Source organism: Terrapene carolina, unplaced genomic scaffold (genome assembly GCF_002925995.2).
Source record: "Terrapene carolina triunguis isolate 2854851 unplaced genomic scaffold, T_m_triunguis-2.0 Scaffold138, whole genome shotgun sequence".
Taxonomy (NCBI): domain Eukaryota; kingdom Metazoa; phylum Chordata; order Testudines; family Emydidae; genus Terrapene; species Terrapene triunguis.
In genome coordinates, this window is record NW_020664489.1 from 6,268,313 (window position 1) to 6,283,217 (window position 14,905).

The 14,905-nt window shown below is 44.2% G+C and overlaps 1 protein-coding gene across 6 annotated transcripts in view; it reads left to right on the forward strand.

Moving 5' to 3' along the window:
* The first annotated feature begins 2,255 nt into the window (after positions 1-2,255).
* Positions 2,256-14,905, forward strand: part of ZMYM2 (zinc finger MYM-type containing 2) — a 189,407-nt gene continuing 176,757 nt past the window's right edge. For 4 of the 6 annotated variants that reach the window (XM_024216980.2, XM_024217026.2, XM_024217019.2 and 1 more), the window contains exons 1-2: positions 2,270-2,365; positions 3,296-3,352. The gene's annotated coding sequence lies outside the window, so the exon portion shown is untranslated. Of the gene's footprint in view, positions 2,366-3,295; positions 3,353-14,905 lie in introns of all 6 variants that reach the window. The other 2 variants (XM_024216997.2, XM_024217006.2) reach the window with 2 other exon arrangements.

A 14,905-nucleotide genomic window follows, 5' to 3' on the forward strand; every position in this document is an offset into this window, starting at 1 on the left:
AAAGCACTTAAGGACATGCTGAAGTCCATCCCTATTCAAAAAAAGCACTTAAAATCACGTTTATGTCCCATTGACGTCAATAGGACTTAAACACATACTTAAAGTTAAGCATGTACTTAAGCACAGTTCCAGAATAAAAATGTTTTAATTAACAGAGACCAGAGTCATGTTTAGCCTCTGCAACTAGAAGGGTAGCCGAAGTATGTGGACCATTGAGGATAAGTTAAATTTGTTTTGATTCTCAGAATCAGAGAACCCATAAAACAAACAAAGAAAACAAAACAACAAAACCCTAAATGTAGAAATGGTAGAATATAATATTTTTTTGTTTAATCTTAAATATTTCTCTGGTTTGTATGTATTTATTTAGCTGAACATTTTTCTGTTTTGGTTCAAACTATTTACAATACAAACTCAAAAGAATCCCTTACTGTGGATGGTGATTAACATAATTAAAAATGTCATCCTTTCATAGTCATTGAGTTAGACCTTTTTCATTATCACTTCATTTCTTTCTTGCATCAGACACAAAAATGGCATGTACAGTATGACATTGTACCCTAGGTCCCCGTTAACCATAGGGCACGTGTTCCCCCATAGCAACAGGTGTTCTCCTCTTTCCAGGGCTTCTACAGCTAGGGTGAAGTGCGCTAATCATTCTTTCTTACCTCCACCATATAGTAATGGTGTCACAAAAGTGTTTGGCTTGGGCTGTTGACTTCAGCCTGAGTCTCAGGGTGGGGCTGTTGTTAGGAAGGAATTAGTTGTAGTGAGCTAAAAGAAGCACTAATATTTCTAGTCTATCCCCCACATGAAAATTATTAGCCCAACACACCAAAGGCACAAAGGAGAAGAGCCTAGCCCTTCAGTCAATTCTGCTCCTTCTCACCTCCGCACATTACCCAGCCAGATCCCCTGACATTTGTGGTTGCACTGTGCGAGGCTTGCAGAGGTGGGATGGAAGTGGGGCAAGCAGCTCGACTGACTCGTGCTCCTTACACAGGCATGAGGCTCTCTCCGGGGGTGTACTGCACAGTGTGGTTGACATAAATTGACGCAGGGTGGAGAGGGCTGGTATTTGCTTCCTTTCTTGGTACGGGGGAGCAGTTCAGGAGAAAGAGCTGGATTAACTAGCAGTGCGAGAGGCTGAGCTCTCCAGGTCCTCGAAGAAGCGGGCGTGAGTCCCATGGCTAGAAAGGGGGAAGCAGCCGCGCAAAGGAAGTGCGCAGCCTCCATTTTGGCAGAGGGAGCGAGGAGAGCCTGGCTCTCGGTGTCTTGCCGCCTTTGCCGCTCTGAGCCCCGCGGACCACCCCAGGGCATTGCCTGGGGCGCCCTGCGTGTGTCAGTGCAAGGCAGAGGCGCTTCCAACTGCCCCCATCTGAGGCTCAGCTTGGTTTGAATTGGTCCCAAGTTTCCCCGCAGCAGCTTCCGACAAAATGGAGGACGTTACCACCACTACCACCACCACCACCACCAGCAGCTTCTCCAGGAGCCATGGCGGCTGCTGACATGGCTCCCTCCGACAGCGTGGGTGGGAGTCCTTAGTGGAGGAGGCGGGGAGACTCCTGCGTGGGGCCTGGGTGTGGAGAGTCTCTGCCCCGGGGGAGGGGACTGTGCGTTCTCTCGCTCTTCTGTGGGGGAGGGTTTCCATTAGCCACACTCTGTCCTTCATGGAAATGGCTCCAGCCCAGGTTCATAGCCCTGCCGGGGGGCGGGGCCCAACCTATAAGAAGCTGTGGACGAGCTGTGCCTGCCCTGCCCTGGGCGAACATGGGGTGATTACCCCGAGCCCACGACTGGGGCTGTTGCCCATAGGGACTCTGCACAAGGATGGGATAGGGTAATACACTGTACTCTCCCCACCCCAGCAGTTGTCTGGATGAGTGTGGCCAGCCTTGCACCCAAACTTCTGCAAGTTACTGTCAAACAGCTGCACTGGCAACCGGAGCGGAGCCCCCATCGCCTCCCAGCCCCAATACCCGGGTATTAGAACTGCTGTTGCTGGTGGGCAATGAAATTCGGGTTTCTCTAACCTGATGGATCAAAGGGGGAAGAACTGTGGGCGTGGTTAGAAGAAAGATTGGCAGCTTTTAGACCCAACCTGCTGCAGGATGCGCCGATGGACGGACGGTCCGTCCAATCGGCTTGCCTACCGCTAAAGCTCACCCTCTGTGGGAGCCAATGGGCAGGTTAGGGAGGCCGTTCTTCCCCAAGCTCGGTTGGCCCTGCTCCTCCTTCCCCTCGCTAGCAGCTGCGCTTAGCCCGGGACTGGACCGAGTTAGAGTTGAGGCGGCGGAGGAGTAGCGCGGAGTGCGTGTGACCGGGGGGAGGGGGAGACCCGAGCCTGTGAGCGGTGGGGAGCTGGGTAAGGTGGGGACGGGGAGTGCCGCACCCTAGGGGCGGACAGGGGGGCAGCTGGAGGCTCAGAGCTGCCCCTAGGGCGGGGATGGGAGGGGAGCCGCCGTGCCTCACAGCCACCCGGGCTAAGTGCCCCACTGTGGCGTCGCTGCTGCCGCCTCTCGTCACAGAGAGGAGCGGGTAGGACTGGGGCAGCCCCAGTGACAATCTCGGTGTGGTGGCGGCGAAGGGGGTAAACCGGAGGCGGGCTGGGGCAGAACCGGGGGCGCAGGGGCATTTGGGGGGAGGGGTGTTTCAATTTTAGCGCCTCCTATTTTAACTCGCTCCCTCCCCCTCCGGGCCCTCGGCTGTTGTTGTGCCCCGCTTCCTCGCCCCCTCCCGCCCGCGGGTGTCTCCCTCCCTTGCCCGGCGCTGCGCTCCGCGGATCCTGCCGCCGCCGCTGCTCCCCTCCCGTATTGTTTGGCTGGGTGTCTCTAATGGCGGACAGGAGGCGGCAGTGCTGCCGGCCGACTGCAGGGGGGCAAACCCGAGACCCGGGGCAACTGCTTAGGGAGCGTGCGGGGCGCAAGGGCGTTATTCCAGCACAGAGGGGTGGCTGCTGAGGGCTCTGTGCCCCCCGCGGCAGGGGGCTCCGCTGAGGGGCTGTTTGGGCAAGTTAGCAGATAATAAGCCCTCCTCTGCTGCCGGGCTACTTCTTACTTGCACCTTCCCAGGAAAGGCCCCGGGGCAGATCCGTGCAATCCTTCCTTCAGCGGGGAGCTGGATGTCTCTTTGGGGTGATACCCTATAACCCATTGGGAAGGCCATGTGTAGGAGTGGGGGGTGAGGGAAGTGGCGGGCAATGCAGGTAATACCTGCCCAGGCAAAGGGGACGCTGCTGACTCCCCTCGCCCCCCCCCCCCCAGGCCGCATGTTAACCCCTATGCCTTTCCCCTAGGCTCCAGCCCAGTTTGGTGCAGCCTTGGCAGAGACCAGAAAGGAGAGGAGCTCCATTGTGAGTGCTATTTATGTATCTATTTCTGCCTCAAGTAGCCCTATCTTTGGGGAGGGGTCAACCCTCTTCTCCGTTGTGGTGTGGGGATCGGGGTAAGAGGAGGAGCGTCCGGGATAGGGTGGGGGAGATGCCTGGGTGCAGCAGCTGCTGCCCTGGGGCGAAGCCCCTGTAATGGCTGTGAGGCGGCTCCTCCTCGGGGTGGGCGCTGCTGCTGCAGGCATCGCTCCTGCAATACCAACTCCAGCAAGCAGACGACGGGCTCCTGCCGCTCTCACGTTACTCAGCTGGGGAGGGGGGAGGGCATATTTCGGCTGCCCTCTAGAGTTTTAGATTGTACATTAAAATACACAACGTGACACATTTAGCCATCTTTAATTTTATATCTTTCCTGTAACCTGCCTGTAGGAGTAGGGGGGAAGGCAGAGATCTAAAATAATCCAGTAATTCGCAGAGCCTATTCCAGTGTCTGGCCTTTGTGTAGTTGGATCAGTTCTTGCTGCCTGCGGGTTTGCTTGGGTGATTCTGTCGGGTGCCATTGGGGTTTCACGTGTAACAGCAAGGTTCCCCTGTAAGCAACCATCTGTCTTGCTCTTTCCCCAAAACCGCTGAGGTCACCTGAGAAACCCACACCTTGTCACTGATCCGTTTCAGTGTCTTATCGGTATGGGATTTTCGAAGCAGATTGTGTTCTCTGTTAGGTGTTAGCTCACGTAAGGAGAGACGACTATTGATCCCTTTTCACGTAGGTTCTGGGTGTAACTTGTCGCAGGTTTGCACCTTTTTAGTAATGTTCATTCTGCGCCCTGTGGAATCACGAATCCCAAAATTACAAAGTAGCGCAGTGAAGGCGAAAGTAATATTAGTATCTATAGCCACAATGTATTTTGAGAGCTCACGAGACTGGATGCTGTCGGTGCTGCAGGGTTTCCCCACTAGAGGCCGCTGCAACGATCTATTGATTGCACTGAAACATCTCGTTAACAAACGTGCTGGAGGCAGAACAAAACAAGAAGTCAGTACATACTTTGGGCAGTAAATTCGATTTTGTGTAGAAGGATTCCAAATCTGAAAATATTCCTAAATATTTACATCTTGTTTGATATCTTAATATTACAGAGGATAGTCAAAGAAAGTAAAAAGAAAGTTCTTTTCCAGGAGCATTGGGCAATAACTTTACGTTGCACTTCTTATTATGTACATGGATACAGAGACTAGGTGGCTCCCTAAATAAATTCACAGCTCTAATTCTCTGGCATTCATGTTTGGATTTATTCTGAAATTCTAAAATGAGCAGTAACACTGACCATTAGGACTCACACAGCCTCTAACTATTAAAGAGCTTGTTCTAATATAATCTCTGATTTGCTGCAGTACCTTATTTTTAATTTTTAGGTTTCTATTCTGCTTGTGGTATAAGCCTACCTTCCAGCCTCAGCTCTTTATGTATTCCAGTGTAATAACTATTGTAGAGTTTGTGTGTAGTACATATTGCTGTAATATCTAAGTTCTGAGTAACAGCTTGTGTCAGCATTGCAAAATTCTACTAGCCTTCTCACTCAGGGCAAGTAACCTTTTTTAGGATGAGTGAGTAAATATAATTAGGTTGATTTATCATCATAATCATCACTACCACTATCACAATGGCAAAGGGAAGGCAAGTATATTATTGTGCCTGGACTAGTACATTTTCATGACAGTCTTGCATGGCCACCTGCTAGAAGACAAGAATAGCTTTATGCAATACTCTTTCTGTATAAAAGTATAGATAAGAACCAAACATCTTGAACTATCATGGTGTTCTAAAGGCAGATGTATAGAGCAAATCCCTTTTTATAAAGCCTCTATTTAACCATATTAATAAACTAAGTCACTCTTAATTCTTCATTGATCCTAAATCTTTTGTTCCAGTATTCTGTTGCTTTTTCTTTGGAATAAAATGTTGGGAGGGATTGTTTTGACAAGTATATAAAAACAAAGTGAATGTGAAATTCTGTATCTTCTATGAATTGAGCATGTGCAAAACATATGTGAAGGCGTGTGGGACCAAGGTCTCAGTTGATTTATTTTCCAACTCTTTTAGTAGATTTTGTTGACTAGGTCTTGGCTATTTGTTGTGCCTTGTCCAGCACTACTATTTTTACATTGCTGTGGCATCTTTCATCCCCAAAACTTTATGTATTGTACAGAGAACTACTGAAATCTATCTTACATCTTTTATGGTAGATGGCAACCAAACAGACACACTGGATAATAGGGGGAATGGGAAATTTGATCAAGGACATTAGGGCCAGTACTGCTACTAATGAAAAATGCTACAAAATCTTCTACACTTGTGCAGAGAAGGTCTTTTATGTTAGATTTTCTTCCAAAAGGCCCGTTTCCCTCCAATGGCAATGAATTCTATCTAAAGTACCCTAGAATGATGAAGGGTTGTGGTGCAGGCAGCCTAGTTGGATCAAACCTGTTGGGGAGAGAACTTGTCTCGTCCAGGAAGCTGGATAAAAACTTGTTTAATGTAGACCTTATAACTGTGTGTGTTTAGAGTCTTCTTGGCTAGCAGAGTTCAGTTTTGTTTCCTGTCAAAAGCAGTTCACTGCAACTTGTTTTATTATTAAAGCCAAATTTTTGCCTCCGTGATTTAGATTATGTCTACACTAGCACTTGTGTCAGCAAAACTTTTGTTGCTCAGGAATGTGAAAAAACATCACCCTGAGCTACATTAAGTTTTGCTGGCATAAGCACTTATGTGCACAGCGCTCTGTTGGTTGGAGACATTCTCCTGCCTACATAGTTACCGCCGCTCATTGAGCTGATTTTATTATGTCGATGGGAGAGAACTCTCCTGTTGGCATAATGTGACTACATGAGTGCTCTTACAGTAGCACAGCTATACTGCTGTGCCACTGTAAGCTTGTAAGTGTAGACATGGCCTTAGTCATGTTGCCTTCCTGGAGCCTGTGACTTAGTAGCTTTCGTATGGATGGGAGACTAAGTTCTCTTTGAACTCTGTTCCTTACTGCCTGTAGGCTGCCTGCTAGTTACAAATGTTGCTGAAAGTGGAAATTAGTACGTCCTTCTGTATTGTTGGTTTCTTGTCCTTTGTGCTCTTTGTGCAGGACCAAAGCTTATTTCCTAGTCACTTGAGTTCTAATACTATTAGGAGAAATCTTTCACCTGAAAGAAGTTAAGAAATGGATTAGGAGTAAAAAGACACCTATGGTGTATAGTTAACTTTTATGTCCCTTTTCATTTGGTACCTTGATATATTGATTAAACTCAACTTGCATGTACTTAGATAGTGGTTTTTTGCAGTTTAAGGCCTCTTCCAGTTTCTGGAAGTGATCGGTTACAAGACAAAACTTAATTAATCTGTGAAACTCAGTGCCACTAGATATCATTGAGTCCAAGAGCTTTATAGGAATATATCAGGTTACGTGATAGGATTACATTTTTTTTAAAGACAGGATAAAAACTTAATGCTTCAGGACTTAACTCTTGTCAGTTAGTGATTGTCTTAAGAGACTTCTTATAGACCATTATTTCATAATTGTCCACTACAGGGTTTCTTGAATCTTCCTCTGAAGCATTTGGTACCGGTCATGGACACGATAATGGTTTAGGTGAATCACTGTTCTTATCTGATATGGCAGTTTCTGTGGTCGTGAAACAACCAGGCTGCTTTCTGCCGGGTGTCTAATTTTGGGCTCTTGTTGACAGCCTAACTTGTATTGGGGTTTGTTCAAATTATTTTAACTGGGAAATGTTTACAAAGTTATTTCTGTTAATGTTTATAATTTAGGCTGTGAAAGTCTTACTAATTCAACGTATCCAAAATGAATCAAGGTCATTCAACTCTGTACTCAAATGAGCATTTTCAGACTGATGCATAGTCTGTATAGACTTGACATTTGAAGTAAAATCTTGTGTGGGTGATAGTTCCAAAGTGTGCGTGTGTGTGTTTTTAAATGGTTAAACTCCCTTCTGTCCCCATCCTGCACCCAGTCACACTGAATGATTATTTAATGATGATCTCATGCTTGGGTGGTAGTCTCACTTCAAAATTTACATTCAAGATTTTCAGTAACTTAACTTTAAATCTTATTTTGCTATTGCACTTCAGGTGTGCACTGTTTTAGATCTCTAGAACATTCAGCATTTAAATGTATTGCCTCTTCATAGAATGCTTAAAATATTTTCGCAGACTGATTTATTGCAAGAAACTACATACATGGAATACTATATTTGTTCATTTAAATAAATGTAGCACGCCTTCATTTTTGTCCATGCTGAAAAAGCTTTATTGTTGGGTTACCTGGAAGAATTTTATTTTTATTGCAATTGCACCAAAGGTGCTAATCCAGATTGGAGCCCCGTAGTGTGACAGGTGCAATACAGGTATCTAGAAAGACGTGGTCCCTGCCACAAAGAATTTATCTTTCTCATTAGCATGAGAAGTGACAAATAAATGTGGTAAAATGAGTGTTACCCCCTTTTTTTCCTTCCCCAGTCTTGGATATTATGTGAATTAGCTACATGCACACCTTAACAATACCAAATCACTTAAAAGTATTGTCCTTCTGCTCTGTTCCCACCTGACTTAGTTGTCACTAGTTGGACCAGAAGGAGGTCATTAGAAGAGGGTAGTGGCCTTACATTAGTTTAGGGAGGGCATTCTATCTGCATGAGGCATCATAGTGGAAAGCATGAAGATAGCTGTCAGAAGAGGTCAGACTGGCATTTGAGGTTGGCATAATTGTGGCAGAGCAGAAAGGATGGGGGAAAGTTAATAGTTATAATTACAGTTGCAACAGCATACTGAGGCATAAATTGAACCATCTGCCATCTATCTTCTCTCCCTGCTTCCCCTTCCAATTAAAAAAAAAAGGTGCAAGCTGGAGTTGCATGCTGGGAAGGATTTCTTTGATTTGTATCATTTGGGTGTACATTGCCACCATGGTAATGAATGCTATATCCATACCTATTAAAAAATTACTATGATAACTTCACATATCTTTTACCTCAGTTCAGGATCAATTTTCATAGCGTTTAAGGCCAGAAAGGACCAACAGATCATCTAGTCTGACCTGTATATCACAGGCCAACAGCACCACCCAGCAACTGCTTAAATTAGATCAAAGTATTACAGCTCACAAAGACTAGACTTATGTGTCACAGGCAGAGAATAGCAGGGCCCAAGGTACTCCAGTGCCCGAGGCCCAAGGTACCCCAGTGCCTGAGGCCCCTGCAATGGCAGGGAAATTGTTAGATATACCCAGTTAATCCTGGCAAGTGATCACGATCCATGCACTGCAGAGGAAGGTGATCACAATCCAGTTCACTGCCAGTCTGACCTGGGGCAATTTTTCTTCCCGACCCTACATATGGCAGTCAGCTAGACCCTGAGCATGTGAGCAAGAGCCAAGTACCTGAGAGAGAATGCTCCGTGCCACTTCTGAGCCCTGGCACACACTGCCCAATGTCCCAGCTCCAGCTGTGGCCATCCGTGATGCTTCAGAGGAAGGAGACAAAAAAAGCCCTCCCCACCCCCCAGAATACATTGGGGTGCGTGTGTGTGTGTGTTTTGCAGGCTATCCCTTCCTGACCTCTGCAGCTGGCCTGCTGAAATCCTGAAGCATGAGGTTTTAGAAATGTAAGACATAAACCTGAAGTGAGCCCCAGGGCTGCTAGGCTATGCCTTTTATCACAAGCAACCCCATCAGATAATCACTCCTATACATATGTCCAGCTCTCTTAAAAAGTTGTTTACCCCCCCCCACAGCTCCTATTGGGAGGCTGTTCCAGAATCTCACTCCTTTGATGACTAGAAACTGTCTTCTAATTTCCAGCCTGAATTTGTTCATGGACACTTATATCCATTTGTTTTTGTGTCAGTACTGTCCTTAAGCTTAAATAGGTCTTCACCCTCCCTGGTATTTATCCCCTGATGTATTTATAGAGAGTAATCATATCGCCTCTCTGCCTTCTTTTTTGCTAGACTAAAAAGGCCAAGCTGTTCCATTCTCTCATAAAATAGGCCCTTCATTCCCCTGATGATCCTAGTAGTTCTCTATACCTGTTCCAGTTTGAATTAATCTTTCTTGAACATGGGTGACCATAATTGTATACATTATTCCAGATGAGGTCTTATGATGCATTGTACAATTGCATTAATACTACTTTATCTCTACTGGAAATGCCTCGTCTGCTGCATCCTAGGATCATGTTTGCCTCTTTTGCAACTGCATCACAATGGTGGCTCGTAATCATCCTCTGATCAACCCACACACTCTGGTTTCTCTCATCCTCTGTCACTTCCAGATAAGCCCCCAGCTTGTAGCAGAAATTCTTATTATTAGGTTCTAAGTGCATGACCTTGCACTTTGTGCTATTGAATTTCATTCCATTTCTGTCACTTCAGTCTTCAAGGTCATTCAGATCTTCCTGTATAAAATTCTGATCCTCCTTTATATTGATGATGCCTCCCTACTTTGTGTTATCAGCAAATTTCATTAGCACATTCCTACTTCTTGTGCCAAGGTCATTTATAAAAATATTGAATAAGATTAGTTCCAAGACCAATGCTTAAGGAACTCCACTAGTAACCTCCATCCAGTCTAGTAATTCATCTTTCAGCACAACCCTTTGCCTTCTCCCCTTTAGTCAGTTCCTTATCTACCTTACAGTTTTTGTACTGATCCCCATCTACCCTAATTTAGCTAATAATTTCACGGTGGTAGCATGTGAAAAGCTTTACTGAAGTCCAAGTATATTAAATCTAATGCGCTTCCCTTATCTATAAAAATAATTTATTTTCTTAAAGAAGGAAATCCGGTTAGTCTGACGTGATCTACCTTTGGTCGTAAACTCATGTTCATTAGATCCATTTCCCTCCATGAATTTAATTATTCTTTCCTTCACAGTTTTAAAGCCTCACATACTATGGAGGTCAGACTAACAGGTCTGAAACTGCCTGAATCACTTTTTTCCCATTTTTGAACATCGGTATGATGTTTGCTATTCTCCAGCATATGGTACTTCCCCTGAATAGCTATTTATTAAAAATCCTTGATACAGGAGTAGCAATCTCGTATGCCTGTTCTTTCAGGATTCTGGGATGGAAATTATCTGGTCCTCCCAATTTGAGCGCATCAAGCTTCTAAAGCTTTTCTTCCACCTTAGATGTGATAATTTTCATATCTAGACACTCATTTCTATTAGCTGTACTGCCTTCATGCATGTGCTCCCTATTATCATCCTTAACTGAAAATCAAGGCAAAGTACTCATTTAGCTTTTGGGCCATACCTAGATTATTTTTAATCTTCTTCCCACTCACACTGCATTGTGGCCCAACCTCATCCTTCCTTATCCTCTTTTTATTTATATAACTAAAAACCCTCATGTTAATTTTCTTGGCAAGAGCTAATTTAGCTTGACTGGTAGCTATTCTCACATTATTCCTACATTTTCTAACCTCCACAGTGTAGCTTTCTTTGCTGATCAACCCCTTTCCCCATTCCCTATATGCTCTCTACTTACTCCTAATAGCCTTTTTGAGCTGGTTATTCATCTAGCTGGGTCTGGAGGTGAAGCTGTTCTTTACAAGCCTCCCCTTCCCCCTCCCTTGATTGGTATGCAAATTTGATAGTTTTTTGAATGGTTGGTGTGAAAAAATTCCAAGCCTACTCCACATTTAAGTCCTTGACCTCTTCAGTCCAGTTAACTTCTGTAATTAATTCCCTTAATTTCTCAGTCTGGTCTTTTGAAATAAAAAAAATCAGTTGATGACCTGGTTTTGATTATCCTTCCAATTTTTTAAAACTGAATCAACTCGTGATCACTCAATCCAAGGTTATCCTACACCCAGCTCTTCTATGCTGTCCTCAATGCTTACCAAAACAAAGTGTAAAATTGCATCACCTCTTGCTGGTACAGGGACAATTTGATGAAGAAAACTGTCATCTGTCACATCTAGGAATATCTGGGCCCTTCCAGTATTAGTATAATTTATTCTCCAATTTATATCTGGGAAGTTAGTCACTCATTATGCACAATTCCCAGAAGTGTTTCTCTCTCTCTCATAATATTAGAGATCTATATCCATATCCACATCTGACCCTAGGGGTCCATAGTAGACCACTAGTGCTATTCAAATAGAACCTCTTTTACAATCCATCCCTGAAGTGATTTTGACCTGAACAGACCCCACCACCTTTTACCTTTTTGTCTCTCCTAAACAGCACATGCCCTTTGATACCTGAATTCCAGTCATGGGTGCTATTCCGCCATGTTTCTATAATCCCTATGTCTGGCTTGATCTCCTGCACCAGTAGTCCCAGTTCCTCCATTTTATTGCCCATATTCCTTGCATTCATGTACAAGCATTTCAGTTGTTTCCCTTGGACCTTGTCCAGTTTTCTAGTCAGATTAGATAAAGCCCTTTCACTAAGAATAACACTTACCTGACTACTACTGCAATCAATATTTCACTTTCTTTCTCCTGGCTGTCCATAATCTTATCTCGTAAAGGATAACGGAACATCACTATATCTTCATTTAGATGATTTTTTCCCCCTCTCCTGTTTTGAAGCCAGGCATGGAGATTTCACGAGTCTCTCCAACCTACTCTCCATATCTCATAGTTTTAAAGCCTTTTTTTTTTTTTTTTTTTTTAACCAGTCATGCCAGCCTTGATCCCAGAAGGTTAATACCCCAGATATCCAAAGTTGAATGCATCAGTTGAGAATAATCTTCCATCAGATACCCCTCAAGGATGAAATACATCATGCAGCTTCTGCATCTCCTCTCCTCTTTGGGTCACTTCTAATGCTGGTTCAGTAGCCATTGTTGACTTCTCTTCCTAGATCCTATACAGAAAAACAAGAAACAAAAATGTAAGGGGGGATGGAACTTCCACAGCACCACCTCCTCATTAAAGGATTTTAGCAAGCACTGAACCAAGCCACACACCTGTAAGAAATCACTGGGCCTTCAGAACACAAAGTCATCACTGTCCTCTCAGGCCAAACACCCACAGAAACTCCAGTGTTAGCAGTCAAGTGACTCCTGATTTTTGGATGACCAAGTTGAGAGACCTTAAAGGGGCTATAGAAAAAGAGCAGGTGCTCAGAATTTTTTGTATTGGGCCCTTTTTAGGGCTCACAATCACTATGCCCTGACAATGTGGAGCCACTTTTCTTTTTTTATTAACTCTTTTGTTGAAAATATTACAAAATATTCTCGCTCTCTTTCCTCTGACTCCATATGCCCTCCTCCCCACAATTGCAAGCATACTTTTGTCTCTCCCATCTTAAAAAGAACGCTCCTTTGACTCCACTTGTGCCTTCAACTACTGCCCTTTCTCCCTTCCATCTCTAAGCTCATTGACTGTGCTGTTTACAGTCACTGTCTGGAGATCCCTTGATGCTCTCCATTCTGGTTTCTGCCCCTTGCACGCCACTGAAACTTGCTCTCTAATGATTTCTACCTAGCCAAATCTGAGAATCAGTACTCCCATCTGCAGTCATCTTCGACACAGTCGTCTGTGCACTTCTTGGTCTTCCTTGGCTTCCATGACTGTCCTCTCCTGGTTCTCGTCCTGCCTTTTTAAATCACTCCTTCAGCATGTCCTTTTGAGGCTCCTCCTCATCTCTCTAGCTCCACTTCCAACTGGGGGAGGGGGTGCTGTTCTTTTGGGGTCTGCCCTTGGTCCTCTTCTTCCTATACACCTTATCTCTAGGTAATCTCATCTATAAATACAAATTCAACTACCATCTCTATACTGATAATATGTAGAGCTTTCTCTACCCCAGACCCATCTCCTTTTTTCCTCAACTAAAATCTCTGTCTCTGAGATCTCCTTGTTGTCAGCTCAAGCTCAGTGTGGCTAATGCAGAGTCCTTAATCTCTCTCTCTCTCCTCCCCCCTCCTTCCCCCCCAAACTCTCTCCAATACCTCCTTTCTTGATCATTTTGGCCAACACCACTATCCTTCCTGCAGCTCAGGCCCATGAGCTCAGTGACATCTTTGACTTGGACTTCTTTCTAGGTTCTCACATCCTGGCTATATCTAAATCTTTCAGGTTTTCTGCATAACAGCTCTAAGATACGACCTTTCTTATTCAGGCTCTTATGCAGGCTCTCATCACCTTACATCTTTATTACTGCAACATCTTTATCTCTGGCCTTGACAAATGCAGTCTTGCCTGGCTCATATCCATTTGGAATGCATGTATTGTTGTCTTAGCCCATCACTTTGATCATGTCACCCCTCTGTTTGCATCCCTCTACTGGTTCCTCCTTCTCTACCTAATCAGACACAAACTGCTTGTCTTCATTTGCATGGCCAATCCCCATCCTGCCTGTCATCTCATTCACTATCGAGATGTTCACTCCTGCCTCTCCTCGGACCATGATGGCAATCTCCATTGCCCACTTATTACATTTTTCTAACAAATGTCTTCTTGCTTTCTACCGGCAGAGACTCCCTGCAGACATCTGTAAAGCTATCGCATGATCTTCCTTAAAAATTCTCCTTTGCCGTGATGCCTACCGAAAACTTGACAATATTGAGGCTGCTGGGCTGAGACAGTTGCCTGTCATGCTGACCAATACTAGTCAATGACTACGGCTTCAAGGGGCTACAATGATGATAATTTAATTAAAAACTGTAATGTATTGGTAAAGAACCACTATCAGTTAGATCTGTTTTTTGGTGGTGCTGGGGAATAGGCCTATTTTTCTGTAAAACATTCTGTATAATCTTTGATCTCAGATTAAATATTTTAACTTTTAATTGACAAGTAGGATATTAATCTGTGTCCGCTTTATGCTAAGATTAATACTCTAGTTAGTAGTGACATGTACCATTTCACATCAGGTGGACTGGCTTTTATGTAGGCCTCACCATAAATATAAGACTTTTTATTTAGGTTAAAAGAATGGAGGGTTCTTAGAGTGCTTGCTCATGTTCATTCCATATTAGGTGTGTGTGCTCGCCACATGCACCGGTGATGGAAGTTTTTCCCTTAGCACAGTGGTTCCCAAACTTTAACACCTGTGAACCCCTTTCACCAAAATGTCAAGTCTCGCGAACCCCCTCCTAAAAATGAATATTTCCAGGGATTTTCTCCTTTACCTGAGAATAAATTATAAAAGCAGTGATCTTGCAAATATAAAATTTGTTTTTATTACATGCTTATTACACACTATTTATTATTAATTATTATTTATCATTACAGTATTTTTATTACATTATGAAAATGGCAACACTCTTCCAAGATCTCACTTTCGTAGCTTGTATCACTTTGAATAAGCTTGTTATAAGACAAGGCTCCCATGTTTCATCAAGAAGTATCAGATGTGAAACAGCTGAAGGTATCTAAGAAGCCAACTCAGAGTTCCTCTTATACAAGCATTCAGGTCTTGAGCAGTTAGGGTGACCAGACGTCCCGATAAAATTGGGACCGTCCCGATTTTGAGCTGTTTGTCCCAGAGATCGGTCGGGATACAATTTTTGTCCCGATATTTTGCGCCGGCTTTTTTTTTTTTTTTTTT